Raw genomic sequence first — 13,329 nt, forward strand, 5'->3', positions numbered from 1 at the left:
TTCATCCTTCTTACTCGTCAGTTTCAAATTGCAGTTATCTTGAATTGTCATTCTGACTAGTAACATTGTAATTTCGCCCAATTCAAATGAGTTTGTCGATAACTGAAATGCAATTACGGATAGTGGAGCGAGGCTATTGAATGTTAGGAGGGCTTGCCATGACGGCAACTATTTAAACGTCTTTGGCTGCGGCTTTCTTCGCTTACGGCCACACCACCCTGAAAACGCCCGATCTCGTCTGATCTCGGAAGCTAAGCAGGGTCGGGCCTGGTTAGTACTTGGATGGGAGACCGCCTGGGAATACCAGGTGCAGTAAGCTTTTACTTATGTACTTACATGTTTATTTATTTATTTATTTATTTTGCGTTGTCACACTTGGGGGCGATCTCTCACACGATTTAAGCTGGAATACCGAACTGTGCAAAGTAAAATAAAACATCAACGTGTCTTAGATATCCAGGCTGCAGGTCAGTCGCATTGCAACGGCATATGGCAAGTCCTTTTAAAATTTAATGGGTTGCCCGCATTTTTAAATTGCAAGTGAGTGTAACTCATTTAACCAGGGTGACGCGACTTCGTCAGGGTTTTCAATGCTGCGGCCGGTGCGAGAAACGAGCTGTTGACTTCCATTACATTACATTATTACATTATGTAATGCTTAGACTTCCCTGTCTAAAACAACACGACGACTGTTTCGCCCCATCTCTTTCCACTCCGTAGCATTTTCTTACTTTTTTCAGAGGGGGCGGCTACTGCCATTTGTAAAGCCATACGTGATCGCACAAGCTTTGCAAAACATTACGTTTGCATACATTTTTCCAATATTTTATCAGGCAAGCCGTTTTAACCAAAGCGACGTGCAATGAGTGTATGCCGAAGGTCGTTGCAAGAACTACAGAACGTACGTCCGACAAAGTTCAATTCTCATAAAGAATCAGCTACCCCGAGCCATTAACATAGCCAGTTCAATCTGTAAGCAAAGCCCAATGTACATTGCGAAGCCTGGCATCGCAGTCACGTCAGGCACAGCGGATTTAACTAGGAATAATTCAAATTCAGATATATGAAAATACCATTTTCACTAGCCAAAACGGAATTACAGACGTCATAAATAGCTGATCATTCGGTATGTGCGACGATTCGAACGGCCATACTTGTGATGTCATTATGGATATCTTTAAAGTTATTGTGACAAGTGAAAGCATGTTTTCAGATGTCTTGATTCATCCTTCTTACTCGTCAGTTTCAAATTGCAGTTATCTTGAATTGTCATTCTGACTAGTAACATTGTAATTTCGCCCAATTCAAATGAGTTTGTCGATAACTGAAATGCAATTACGGATAGTGGAGCGAGGCTATTGAATGTTAGGAGGCCCTTGCCATGACGGCAACTATTTAAACGTCTTTGGCTGCGGCTTTCTTCGCTTACGGCCACACCACCCTGAAAACGCCCGATCTCGTCTGATCTCGGAAGCTAAGCAGGGTCGGGCCTGGTTAGTACTTGGATGGGAGACCGCCTGGGAATACCAGTGCAGTAAGCTTTTACTTATGTACTTACATGTTTATTTATTTATTTATTTATTTTGCGTTGTCACACTTGGGGGCGATCTCTCACACGATTTAAGCTGGAATACCGAACTGTGCAAAGTAAAATAAAACATCAACGTGTCTTAGATATCCAGCCACAGTTCAAAGCTAATGGCGTCAGCACGCTTCGGTTTCTGTCAAAAGCGTTTTTCGTTTTTGTTGTTTCAGAATGAGAGAGAAGGGGGGTATTTCAGAAAACAGGCTTACCGAGTCGAGTCTGCTCTGTAACTGCGCCGAGTCAATACCAGGAAGAACTGTATCCACTTCAGTCCATGTTCCTGATTCGCGAGGGCTGCCGGGTTTCCTCGGTACACTTATCCGGCTAACCCTGCGTCCTGATACGGGGCCCAGGAGTTCGCTTAACTGTGCATTTTTGCGTTCCCCATGCGTTCATTTGCGAATTACGTGTGTGCATACTCGATGAAAAAGAAGGAAGAACTAATGTTAATGGCGTCTCACCAGGGAATGCTGCGTAGGGGAATTCCGTTTACCACTCGCTCTGTCCTGTATGGATGCTTCTGAGAATGTGTAGGCTACTGCGAGGCACAGAGGGAAATATATATATATATATATAAATTTTTTTTTTTTTTTTTTAAGTTGCATTTTTATGTAATAGTATAAATATTAAGGAGCGCCAGCATTCTGTCACAGGTAGTGAGATCGGACAGTTCGCTCGCCGTCATTGTGCGCCTTGGAGAGCTGCGCAACTGGAACGGTGTGCTAACCACGTATGTGAAAGTCACGGCGTGGCGCAGGGACAGATTCCGAGAGGTGCACAACTCATACTTACCTGGCGGGGGAGATACCATGATCACGAAGGTGGTTCACCCAGGGCGAGGCTCGGCCATTGCACTTCGGTCATGCTGACCCCTGCGAATTCCCCAAATGTGGGAATCTCGACCGCATAATTTCTGCTAGTGGGGGACTGCGTTCGCGCTCTCCCCTGATGTTGCTGTGAGAAAGTAGAATGTACTCGATGGCGCCGCGGCGCCTATAGACCGTGAAGCGGGTGTAAGTGTAAGAAAAGTGCGTAAAATCCACGGAAACAACTTTGCTGCAGGTCAGTCGCATTGCAACGGCATATGGCAAGTCCTTTTAAAATTTAATGGGTTGCCCGCATTTTTAAATTGCAAGTGAGTGTAACTCATTTAACCAGGGTGACGCGACTTCGTCAGGGTTTTCAATGCTGCGGCCGGTGCGAGAAACGAGCTGTTGACTTCCATTACATTACATTATTACATTATGTAATGCTTAGACTTCCCTGTCTAAAACAACACGACGACTGTTTCGCCCCATCTCTTTCCACTCCGTAGCATTTTCTTACTTTTTTCAGAGGGGGCGGCTACTGCCATTTGTAAAGCCATACGTGATCGCACAAGCTTTGCAAAACATTACGTTTGCATACATTTTTCCAATATTTTATCAGGCAAGCCGTTTTAACCAAAGCGACGTGCAATAAGTGTATGCCGAAGGTCGTTGCAAGAACTACAGAACGTACGTCCGACAAAGTTCAATTCTCATAAAGAATCAGCTACCCCGAGCCATTAACATAGCCAGTTCAATCTGTAAGCAGAAGCCCAATGTACATTGCGAAGCCTGGCATCGCAGTCACGTCAGGCACAGCGGATTTAACTAGGAATAATTCAAATTCAGATATATGAAAATACCATTTTCACTAGCCAAAAAGGAATTACAGACGTCATAAATAGCTGATCATTCGGTATGTGCGACGATTCGAATGGCCATACTTGTGATGTCATTATGGATATCTTTAAAGTTATTGTGACAAGTGAAAGCATGTTTTCAGATGTCTTGATTCATCCTTCTTACTCGTCAGTTTCAAATTGCATGTTATCTTGAATTGTCATTCTGACTAGTAACATTGTAATTTCGCCCAATTCAAATGATTTTGTCGATAACTGAAATGCAATTACGGATAGTGGAGCGAGGCTATTGAATGTTAGGAGGCTTGCCATGACGGCAACTATTTAAACGTCTTTGGCTGCGGCTTTCTTCGCTTACGCCACACCACCCTGAAACGCCCGATCTCGCTGATCCGGAACTAACGCAGGGTCGGCCTGGTTAGTACTTGGATGGGAGAACAGCCTGGGATTACCAGGTGCAGTAAGCTTTTACTTATTTGCTTACATGTTTTTATTTATTTACTATTGATTTTGCGTTTGTCACCTTGGGGGCATCTCTCACACGATTTAGCTGTTCAACGGGGAACTGTGCAAAGTAAAACAACAACACAACAGTCTTAAAACCAGGCTTGCAGGTCATCGCATTTGCCAACGATTATGGCAAGTCCTTTTAAATTAATGGTTACCGCATTTTAAATTGCAAGTAGTGAACTCATTACCCGGGTGACCGACTTCGTCAAGGTTTTCAATGCGCGGCCGGTGCGAGAAACAGCTGTTGCTTCCAGTACATTACTTATTACATTGTAATGCTAGACTTCCTGTCAAAACAACACACGCGTTTTCGCCCCATCTCTTTCCACTCCGTAGCATTTTCTTACTTTTTTCAGAAGGGGTCGGCTACTGCCATTTGTAAGCCATACGTGATCGAGCAAGCTTTGCAAACATTACTTTGCATACTTTTTCCAAATATTTTTCAGGCAGCCTTTTTCAACCAAATGCGACTGCATATGTAATTGCCGAAGGTCGTTGCAAACTACAAACTGATCGTCCGACAAGTTCAATTCTCATAAGAATAGCAGCTAACCCCGAGCCATTACATACCAGTTTCAATCTGTACTGAAGCCCATGTACATTGCTAGCCTGGCATCGCAGTCACGTCAGCACAGCGGATTAACTAGGAATAATCAAATTCAGATATATGAGAAATACCATTTTCACTAGCCAAACGGATTACAGACTCATAAATACTGATCATTTTTGGTATGGTGCGACTTCGAAGGCCATAACTTGTGATGTCTATGATATCTTTAAAGTTTTGTACAGTGAAAGCAGTTTTCAGAGTCTGATCATTCTTCTTATTCGTCAGTTCAAATTGCAGTTTACCTTGGATTGCATTCTGACTAGTAACTTGTAGTTTCGCCAATTGCAAGTCGGTTGTCGATAACTGAAATGCATTACGATATGGGCGAGGCTATTGAATGTTAGGATGCCTTGCCAAACGGCAACTACTTTAACGTCTTTGGCTGCGGCTCTTCTTCGCTTACGCCCTCACACCTGAGACGGCCCGTCTCGCTGATCTCGAAGCTAAGCAGGTCAAGGCTCTGGTTAGTACTTGATTGGAACCGCCTTGGCAATACCAGGTAGGCATAAGCTTTTACTTAGTCTACTGTTATTTATTTAGTTTATTAGTTTTGCGTTGTCACACTTAGGACGATCTCGCAGTTCAATCTCAAACGATATTAACCTGGCTTACCGAACTGTCAAATAGATAAAACACGACCTGTCTTAGATATCCAGCTGCGTCAGTCAGCAATGCGATGACATTGGAAGTTCAATTCAAAATTTAAATTGTTCCGCATTTTTAAATGAATAAGTGTCTCATTTAGACCAGGTGACGCGATTCGAGGCGTTTCATGCTTGCGCCGTTCGAGAAACAGTTTAACTTCCATTACATTAACATTTTTCATTATGTAATGCTTATCTTCCTTCTGCTTACAATACACGCATTTGTTCTCGCCTCAGTACTTTCACTTCGCAGCATTTATTATTTGTTACGAAAGAGGTCGGCTATGGCAGTATTGAATGCATACGGGTGCAACTGATGCAACATTAACTTTGCTCTGCTTTCCATATGTACCAGCACGAACCGTTTTTAACCAAACGACGTGCATAAGTGTATGCCGAAGTTCGTTGCAGACCTGCGAACACGTCCGAAGAAGTTTCATATTCATAAGTTATTTATATTATTGCGTTCCCTGGGCTTCTCACATTAAGTGAACGTATGCGCAAGTAACAATACATAATGCTAGACAGCCACGCATTAACGGATATGCAGAACCTAATGCAGTGCCGCATTAACGTCAGGAGCAGCGGATTTAACTAGATCACGTTAAACATTCACTCAACGGATACCTCAATAGCTCGGCACTTCAGACTGTCTGGCTTTGTGGACAGTAACTTTCGATGGATTCCCTTATCGCCAATCTCTAATGCTCTCTTTCCCCTATGTTGTTCGAGATAGAATCTTAAGCTGCCATGCGCACTTAACGTTTGCACGCCAACCCTGAAAGCCCGTCGCTGCTCGCTAGCAGTCCGTATATGATGGACCGCTACCGTGTAGCTTACTACTCTTTTATTTTTTGCGGTCCCACGTGGGATCGACTTCAGTATACAACGCTGATAGCACATCCTCTCTTATTGTTCGTAACAACACCAGGGTGACGCGACTTCGTCAGGGTTTTCAATGCTGCGGCCGGTGCGAGAAACGAGCTGTTGACTTCCATTACATTACATTATTACATTATGTAATGCTTAGACTTCCCTGTCTAAACACACGACGACTGTTTCGCCCCCCATCTCTTTCCACTCCGTAGCATTTTCTTACTTTTTTCAGAGGGGCGGCTACTGCCATTTGTAAAGCCATACGTGATCGCACAAGCTTTGCAAAACATTACGTTTGCATACATTTTTCCAATATTTTATCAGGCAAGCCGTTTTAACCAAAGCGACGTGCAATAAGTGTATGCCGAAGGTCGTTGCAAGAACTACAGAACGTACGTCCGACAAAGTTCAATTCTCATAAAGAATCAGCTACCCCGAGCCATTAACATAGCCAGTTCAATCTGTAAGCAGAAGCCCAATGTACATTGCGAAGCCTGGCATCGCAGTCACGTCAGGCACAGCGGATTTAACTAGGAATAATTCAAATTCAGATATATGAAAATACCATTTTCACTAGCCAAAACGGAATTACAGACGTCATAAATAGCTGATCATTCGGTATGTGCGACGATTCGAATGGCCATACTTGTGATGTCATTATGGATATCTTTAAAGTTATTGTGACAAGTGAAAGCATGTTTTCAGATGTCTTGATTCATCCTTCTTACTCGTCAGTTTCAAATTGCAGTTATCTTGAATTGTCATTCTGACTAGTAACATTGTAATTTCGCCAATTCAAATGAGTTTGTCGATAACTGAAATGCAATTACGGATAGTGGAGCGAGGCTATTGAATGTTAGGAGGGCTTGCCATGACGGCAACTATTTAAACGTCTTTGGCTGCGGCTTTCTTCGCTTACGGCCACACCACCCTGAAAACGCCCGATCTCGTCTGATCTCGGAAGCTAAGCAGGGTCGGGCCTGGTTAGTACTTGGATGGGAGACCGCCTGGAATACCAGGTGCAGTAAGCTTTTACTTATGTACTTACATGTTTATTTATTTATTTATTTATTTTGCGTTGTCACACTTGGGGGCGATCTCTCACACGATTTAAGCTGGAATACCGGAACTGTGCAAAGTAAATAAAACATCAACGTGTCTTAGATATCCAGCCACAGTTCAAAGCTAATGGCGTCAGCACGCTTCGGTTTCTGTCAAAAGCGTTTTTCGTTTTTGTTGTTTCAGAATGAGAGAGAAGGGGGGTATTTCAGAAAACAGGCTTACCGAGTCGAGTCTGCTCTGTAACTGCGCCGAGTCAATACCAGGAAGAACTGTATCCACTTCAGTCCATGTTCCTGATTCGCGAGGGCTGCCGGGGTTTCCTCGGTACACTTATCCGGCTAACCCTGCGTCCTGATACGGGGCCCAGGAGTTCGCTTAACTGTGCATTTTTGCGTTCCCCATGCGTTCATTTGCGAATTAGTGTGTGCATACTCGATGAAAAGAAGGAAGAACTAATGTTAATGGCGTCTCACCAGGGAATGCTGCGTAGGGGAATTCCGTTTACCACTCGCTCTGTCCTGTATGGATGCTTCTGAGAATGTGTAGGCTACTGCGAGGCACAGAGGGAAATATATAATATATATATATATTTCCCTCTGTGCTCGCAGTAGCCTACACATTCTCAGAAGCATCCATACAGGACAGAGCGAGTGGTAAACGAATTCCCCTACGCAGCATTCCCTGTGAGACGCCATTAACATTAGTTCTTCCTTCTTTTTCATCGAGTATGCACACACATAATTCGCAAATGAACGCATGGGGAACGCAAAAATGCACAGTTAAGCGAACTCCTGGGCCCCGTATCAGGACGCAGGGTTAGCCGGATAAGTGTACCGAGGAAACCCCGGCAGCCCTCGCGAATCAGGAACATGGACTGAAGTGGATACAGTTCTTCCTGGTATTGACTCGGCGCAGTTACAGAGCAGACTCGACTCGGTAAGCCTGTTTTCTGAAATACCCCCTTCTCTCTCATTCTGAAACAACAAAAACGAAAAACGCTTTTGACAGAAACCGAAGCGTGCTGACGCCATTAGCTTTGAACTGTGGCTGGATATCTAAGACACGTTGATGTTTTATTTTACTTTGCACAGTTCCGGTATTCCAGCTTAAATCGTGTGAGAGATCGCCCCCAAGTGTGACAACGCAAAATAAATAATAAATAAATAAACATGTAAGTACATAAGTAAAAGCTTACTGCACCTGGTATTCCCAGGCGGTCTCCCATCCAAGTACTAACCAGGCCCGACCCTGCTTAGCTTCCGAGATCAGACGAGATCGGGCGTTTTCAGGGTGGTGTGGCCGTAAGCGAAGAAAGCCGCAGCCAAAGACGTTTAAATAGTTGCCGTCATGGCAAGCCCTCCTAACATTCAATAGCCTCGTCCACTATCCGTAATTGCATTTCAGTTATCGACAAACTCATTTGAATTGGGCGAAATTACAATGTTACTAGTCAGAATGACAATTCAAGATAAACTGCATTTGAAACTGACGAGTAGAAGGAGAATCAAGACATCTGAAACATGCTTTCACTTGTCACAATAACTTAAAAATCATAATGACATCAACAAGTATGGCCATCGAATCGTCGCACATACCGAATGATCAGCTATTTATGACGTCTGTAATTCCGTTTTGGCTAGTGAAATGTATTTTCATATATCTGAATTTGATTATTCCTAGTTAAATCCGCTGTGCCTGACTGATGCGTGCGGCTTCGCAATGTACATTGGGCTTCTGCTTACAGATTGAACTGGCTATGTTAATGGCTCGGCGTAGCTGATCTTTATGAGAATTGAACTTTGTCGGACGTACGTTCTGTAGTTCTTGCAACGACCTTCGGCATACCTTTTGCACGTCGTTTGGTTAAAACGGCTTGCCTGATAAAATATTGAAAAATGTATGCAAACGTAATGTTTTGCAAAGCTTGTGCGATCAGTAGCGCCTTTACAAATGGCAGTAACCGCCCCCTCTGAAAAGTAAGAAAATGCTACGGAGTGGAAAGAGATGGGGCGAAAGTCGTCGTGTTGTTTTAGACAGGAAGTCTAAGCATTACATAATGTAATAATGTAATGTAATCGAGTCAACACTCGTTTCTCGCACCGGCCGCAGCATTGAAACCCTGACGAAGTCGCGTCACCCTGGTTAAATGAGTTACACTCACTTGCAATTTTAAAATGGCGCAACCCTTAAATTTTAAAGGACTTGCCATATGCCGTTGCAATGCGACTGACTGCACCTGATATTAAGAACGTTGATTTTATTTACTTGCACAGTCCGTATTCAGCTTAATCGTGTGAGAGATCGCCCCCAAGTGTGACAACGCAAAATAAATAAATAAATAATAAACAGTAATACATAAGTAAAAGCTTACTGCACTGGTATTCCCAGGCGGTCTCCCATTCAAGTACTAACCAGGCCGACCTGCTAGCTCCGAGTCAGACGAGATCGGGCGTTTTCAGTGGGTGGCGTAAGCGAAGAAAGCCGCGCCAAAGACTTTAAATAGTTGCCGTCATGGCAACCTCCTAACATTCATAGCTCGCCACTATCGTAATTGCATTCAGTTATCGACAAACTCATTTGAATTGGGCGAATTACAATGTTACTAGTCAGAATGACAATTCAAGATACTGCAATTGAAACTGACGAGTAGAGGATGATCAGACATCTGAAACATGCTTTCACTGTCACATAACTTTAAAGATATCCTAATGACATCACAAGTATGGCCATTCGAATCGTCGCACATACCGAATGATCAGCTATTTATGACGTCTGTAATTCCGTTTTGGCTAGTGAAAATGGTATTTTCATATATCTGAATTGAATTATTCTATTAAATCCGCTGTGCCTGACGTGACTCGATGCCAGCTTGCATGTACATTGGGCTTCTCTTACAGATTGAACTGGCTATGTTAATGGCTCGGGTAGCTATTCTTATGAGAATTGAACTTTGTCGGACGTACGTTCTGTAGTTCTTGCAACGACCTTCGGCAACACTTATTGCACGTCGCTTTGTTAAAACGCTTGCCTGATAAAATTTGAAAAATGTATGCAAGAATGTTTTGCAAGCTTGTGCGATCACGTATGGCTTTACAATGGCAGTAGCCGCCCCTCTGAAAAAGTAGAAAATGCTACGGAGTGGAAAGAGATGGGGCGAAACAGTCGTCGTGTTGTTTTAGACAGGAAGTCTAAGCATTACATAATGTAATAATGTAATGTAATGGAAGTCAACAGCTCGTTTCTCGCACCGGCCGCAGCATTGAAACCCTGACGAAGTCGGTCCCCTGGTTAATGAGTTACACTCACTGCAATTTAAAATGCGGGCAACCATTAATTTTAAAGGACTTGCATTGCCGTGCATGCGACTGACCTGCAGCTGGATATCTAAGACACGTTGATGTTTTATTTACTTTGCACAGTTCCGGTATTCCAGCTTAAATCGTGTGAGAGATCGCCCAAGTGTGACAACGCAAATAAATAAATAAATAAATAACTGTAATACTAAGTAAAGCTACTGCACCTGGTATTCCCAGCGGTCTCCATCCAGTACTAACAGCCCGACCCTGCTTAGCTCCGAGATCAGAAGATCGGCGTTTTCAGGTGGTGTGCCGTAAGCGAAGAAAGCCGCAGCCAAGACGTTTAAATAGTTGCCGTCATGGCAAGCCTCCTAACATTCAATGCCTCGCTCACTATCCGTAATTGCATTTCATTATCGACAAACTCATTTGATTGGGCGAAATTACAATGTTATAGTCAGAATGACAATCAAGATAATGCAATTTGAAACTGACGAGTAAGAAGGATGAATCAGACATCTGAAACATGCTTTCATTGTCACAATAACTTTAAAGATATCCATAATGACATCACAAGTATGGCATTCGAATCGTCGCACATACCGAATGATCAGCTATTTATGACGTCTGTATTCCGTTTTGGCTAGTAAAATGGTATTTTCATATATCTGAATTTGAATTATCCTAGTTAAATCCGCTGTGCTGACGTGACTGCGATGCCAGGCTTCGCAATGTACATTGGGCTTCTGCTTACAGATTGAACTGGCTAGTTAATGGCCGGGGTAGCTGATTCTTTATGAGAATTGAACTTGTCGGACGTACTTCTGTAGTTCTTGCAACGACCTTCGGCATACACTATTGCCGTCGCTTTGGTTAAACGGCTTGCCTGATAAAATATTGGAAAATGTATGCAACGTAATGTTTGCAAAGCTTGTGCGATCACGTATGGCTTTACAAATGGCAGTAGCGCCCCCTCTGAAAAAAGTAAAAATGCTACGGAGTGGAAGAGATGGGCGAAACAGTCGTCGTGTTGTTTTAGACAGGAATCTAAGCATTACATAATGTAATAATGTAATGTAATGGAAGTCAACAGCTGTTCTCGCACCGCCGCAGCATTGAAAACCCTGACGAAGTCGCGTCACCCTGGTTAATGAGTTACACTCCTTGCATTTAAAAATGCGGGCACCCATTAATTTTAAAGGACTTGCCATATGCCGTTGCAATGCGACTGACCTGCAGCCTGGATATCTAAGACACGTTGATGTTTTATTTTACTTTGCACAGTTCCGGTATTCCAGCTTAAATCGTGTGAGAGATCGCCCCCAAGTGTTTCAACGCAAAATAAATAAATAAATAAATAAACATGTAAGTACATAAGTAAAAGCTTACTGCACCTGGTATTCCCAGGCGGTCTCCCATCCAGTACTAACCAGGCCCGACCCTGCTTAGCTTCCGAGATCAGACGAGATCGGCGTTTTCAGGGTGGTGTGGCCGTAAGCGAAGAAAGCCGCAGCCAAAGACGTTTAAATAGTTGCCGTCATGGCAAGCCCTCCTAACATTCAATAGCCTCGCTCCACTATCCGTAATTGCATTTCAGTTATCGACAAACTCATTTGAATTGGGCGAAATTACAATGTTACTAGTCAGAATGACAATTCAAGATAACTGCAATTTGAAACTGACGAGTAAGAAGGATGAATCAAGACATCTGAAACATGCTTTCACTTGTCACAATAACTTTAAAGATATCCATAATGACATCACAAGTATGGCCATTCGAATCGTCGCACATACCGAATGATCAGCTATTTATGACGTCTGTAATTCGTTTTGGCTAGTGAAAATGGTATTTTCATATATCTGAATTTGAATTATTCCTAGTTAAATCCGCTGTGCCTGACGTGACTGCGATGCCAGGCTTCGCAATGTACATTGGGCTTCTGCTTACAGATTGAACTGGCTATGTTAATGGCTCGGGTAGCTGATTCTTTATGAGAATTGAACTTTGTCGGACGTACGTTCTGTAGTTCTTGCAACGACCTTCGGCATACACTTATTGCACGTCGCTTTGGTTAAAACGGCTTGCCTGATAAAATATTGGAAAAATGTATGCAAACGTAATGTTTTGCAAAGCTTGTGCGATCACGTATGGCTTTACAAATGCAGTAGCCCCCCCTCTGAAAAGTAAGAAAATGCTACGTGGTGGAAGAGATGGGCGAAAACATCGTCGGTTGTTTTAGACAGGGAAGTCTACAGCATTACTATAATGTAATAATGTAATGTAATGGAAGTCAACAGCTCGTTTTCTCCACCGGCCGCAGCATTGAAAACCTGACGAAGTCGCTCACCCTGGTTAAATGAGTTACACTCAATTGCATTTAAAAATGCGGGCACCATTAAATTTTAAAGCTTGCATATGCCGTTGCAATGCGACTGACCTGCAGCTGGATAGCTAAGACACTTGATGTTTTATTTACTTTGCCAGTTCCGTATCCAGCTTAAATCCGTGAGAGAGATCAGCCCCCAAGTGTGACAACCGCAAATAAATAATAAATAAATAAAACAGCCAGTACATAGTAAAAAGCTTTACTGCACCTGGTAATTCCCAGGCGGATCTCCCCATCCAATTATAACCAGGCCCGAACCTGCTTACTTCCGAGATCAGACGGATCGGGCGTTTTCAGGTGTGTGGCCGGTAAGCGAAGAAGCCGCAGCAAAGACGTTTAAATAGTTTGCCGTCATGCAAAGCCCTCCTAACATTCAATAGCATCGCTGCCACTTCCCCGTAATTGCATTTCAGTATCGACAAACTCATTTGATTGGCTAAATTACAATGTTACTAGTCAGACTGACATTCAAGATAACTGCAATTTGAAACTGACGAGTAGAAGGATGACTCAAGACACTGAAACATGCTTTCACTTGTCACAATAACTTTAAGATATCCATAATGACATCACAAGTATGGCCATTCGAATCGTCGCACATACCGAATGATCAGCTATTTATGACGTCTTTAATTCCGTTTTGGCTAGTGAAAATGGTATTTTCATATTCTGAATTTGAATTAATCTAGTTAA

General features: G+C 43.0%; 6 non-coding genes across 6 annotated transcripts; 4 read left to right on the plus strand and 2 right to left on the minus strand.

Annotated features, from left to right (window-relative positions):
* The first annotated feature begins 200 nt into the window (after positions 1–200).
* LOC135246603 (5S ribosomal RNA) lies at positions 201–319 on the plus strand. The gene has a single exon (XR_010327799.1). It is a non-coding gene; the product is annotated as a 5S ribosomal RNA (ribosomal RNA).
* A 1,104-nt stretch (positions 320–1,423) lies between these two features.
* LOC135246607 (5S ribosomal RNA) lies at positions 1,424–1,541 on the plus strand. Its single transcript, XR_010327803.1, has one exon. It is a non-coding gene; the product is annotated as a 5S ribosomal RNA (ribosomal RNA).
* An 828-nt stretch (positions 1,542–2,369) lies between these two features.
* On the plus strand, positions 2,370–2,533 carry LOC135246604 (U1 spliceosomal RNA). Its single transcript, XR_010327800.1, has one exon. It is a non-coding gene; the product is annotated as a U1 spliceosomal RNA (small nuclear RNA).
* A 4,271-nt stretch (positions 2,534–6,804) lies between these two features.
* On the plus strand, positions 6,805–6,922 carry LOC135246606 (5S ribosomal RNA). Its single transcript, XR_010327802.1, has one exon. It is a non-coding gene; the product is annotated as a 5S ribosomal RNA (ribosomal RNA).
* Positions 6,923–8,141: 1,219 nt separating this feature from the next.
* On the minus strand, positions 8,142–8,260 carry LOC135246605 (5S ribosomal RNA). Its single transcript, XR_010327801.1, has one exon. It is a non-coding gene; the product is annotated as a 5S ribosomal RNA (ribosomal RNA).
* Positions 8,261–11,631: 3,371 nt separating this feature from the next.
* LOC135246608 (5S ribosomal RNA) lies at positions 11,632–11,748 on the minus strand. The gene has a single exon (XR_010327804.1). It is a non-coding gene; the product is annotated as a 5S ribosomal RNA (ribosomal RNA).
* Positions 11,749–13,329: the final 1,581 nt, after the last annotated feature.

This window comes from Anguilla rostrata, unplaced genomic scaffold (assembly GCF_018555375.3).
Source record: "Anguilla rostrata isolate EN2019 unplaced genomic scaffold, ASM1855537v3 scaf0554, whole genome shotgun sequence".
NCBI classification, from domain to species: Eukaryota; Metazoa; Chordata; class Actinopteri; order Anguilliformes; family Anguillidae; genus Anguilla; species Anguilla rostrata.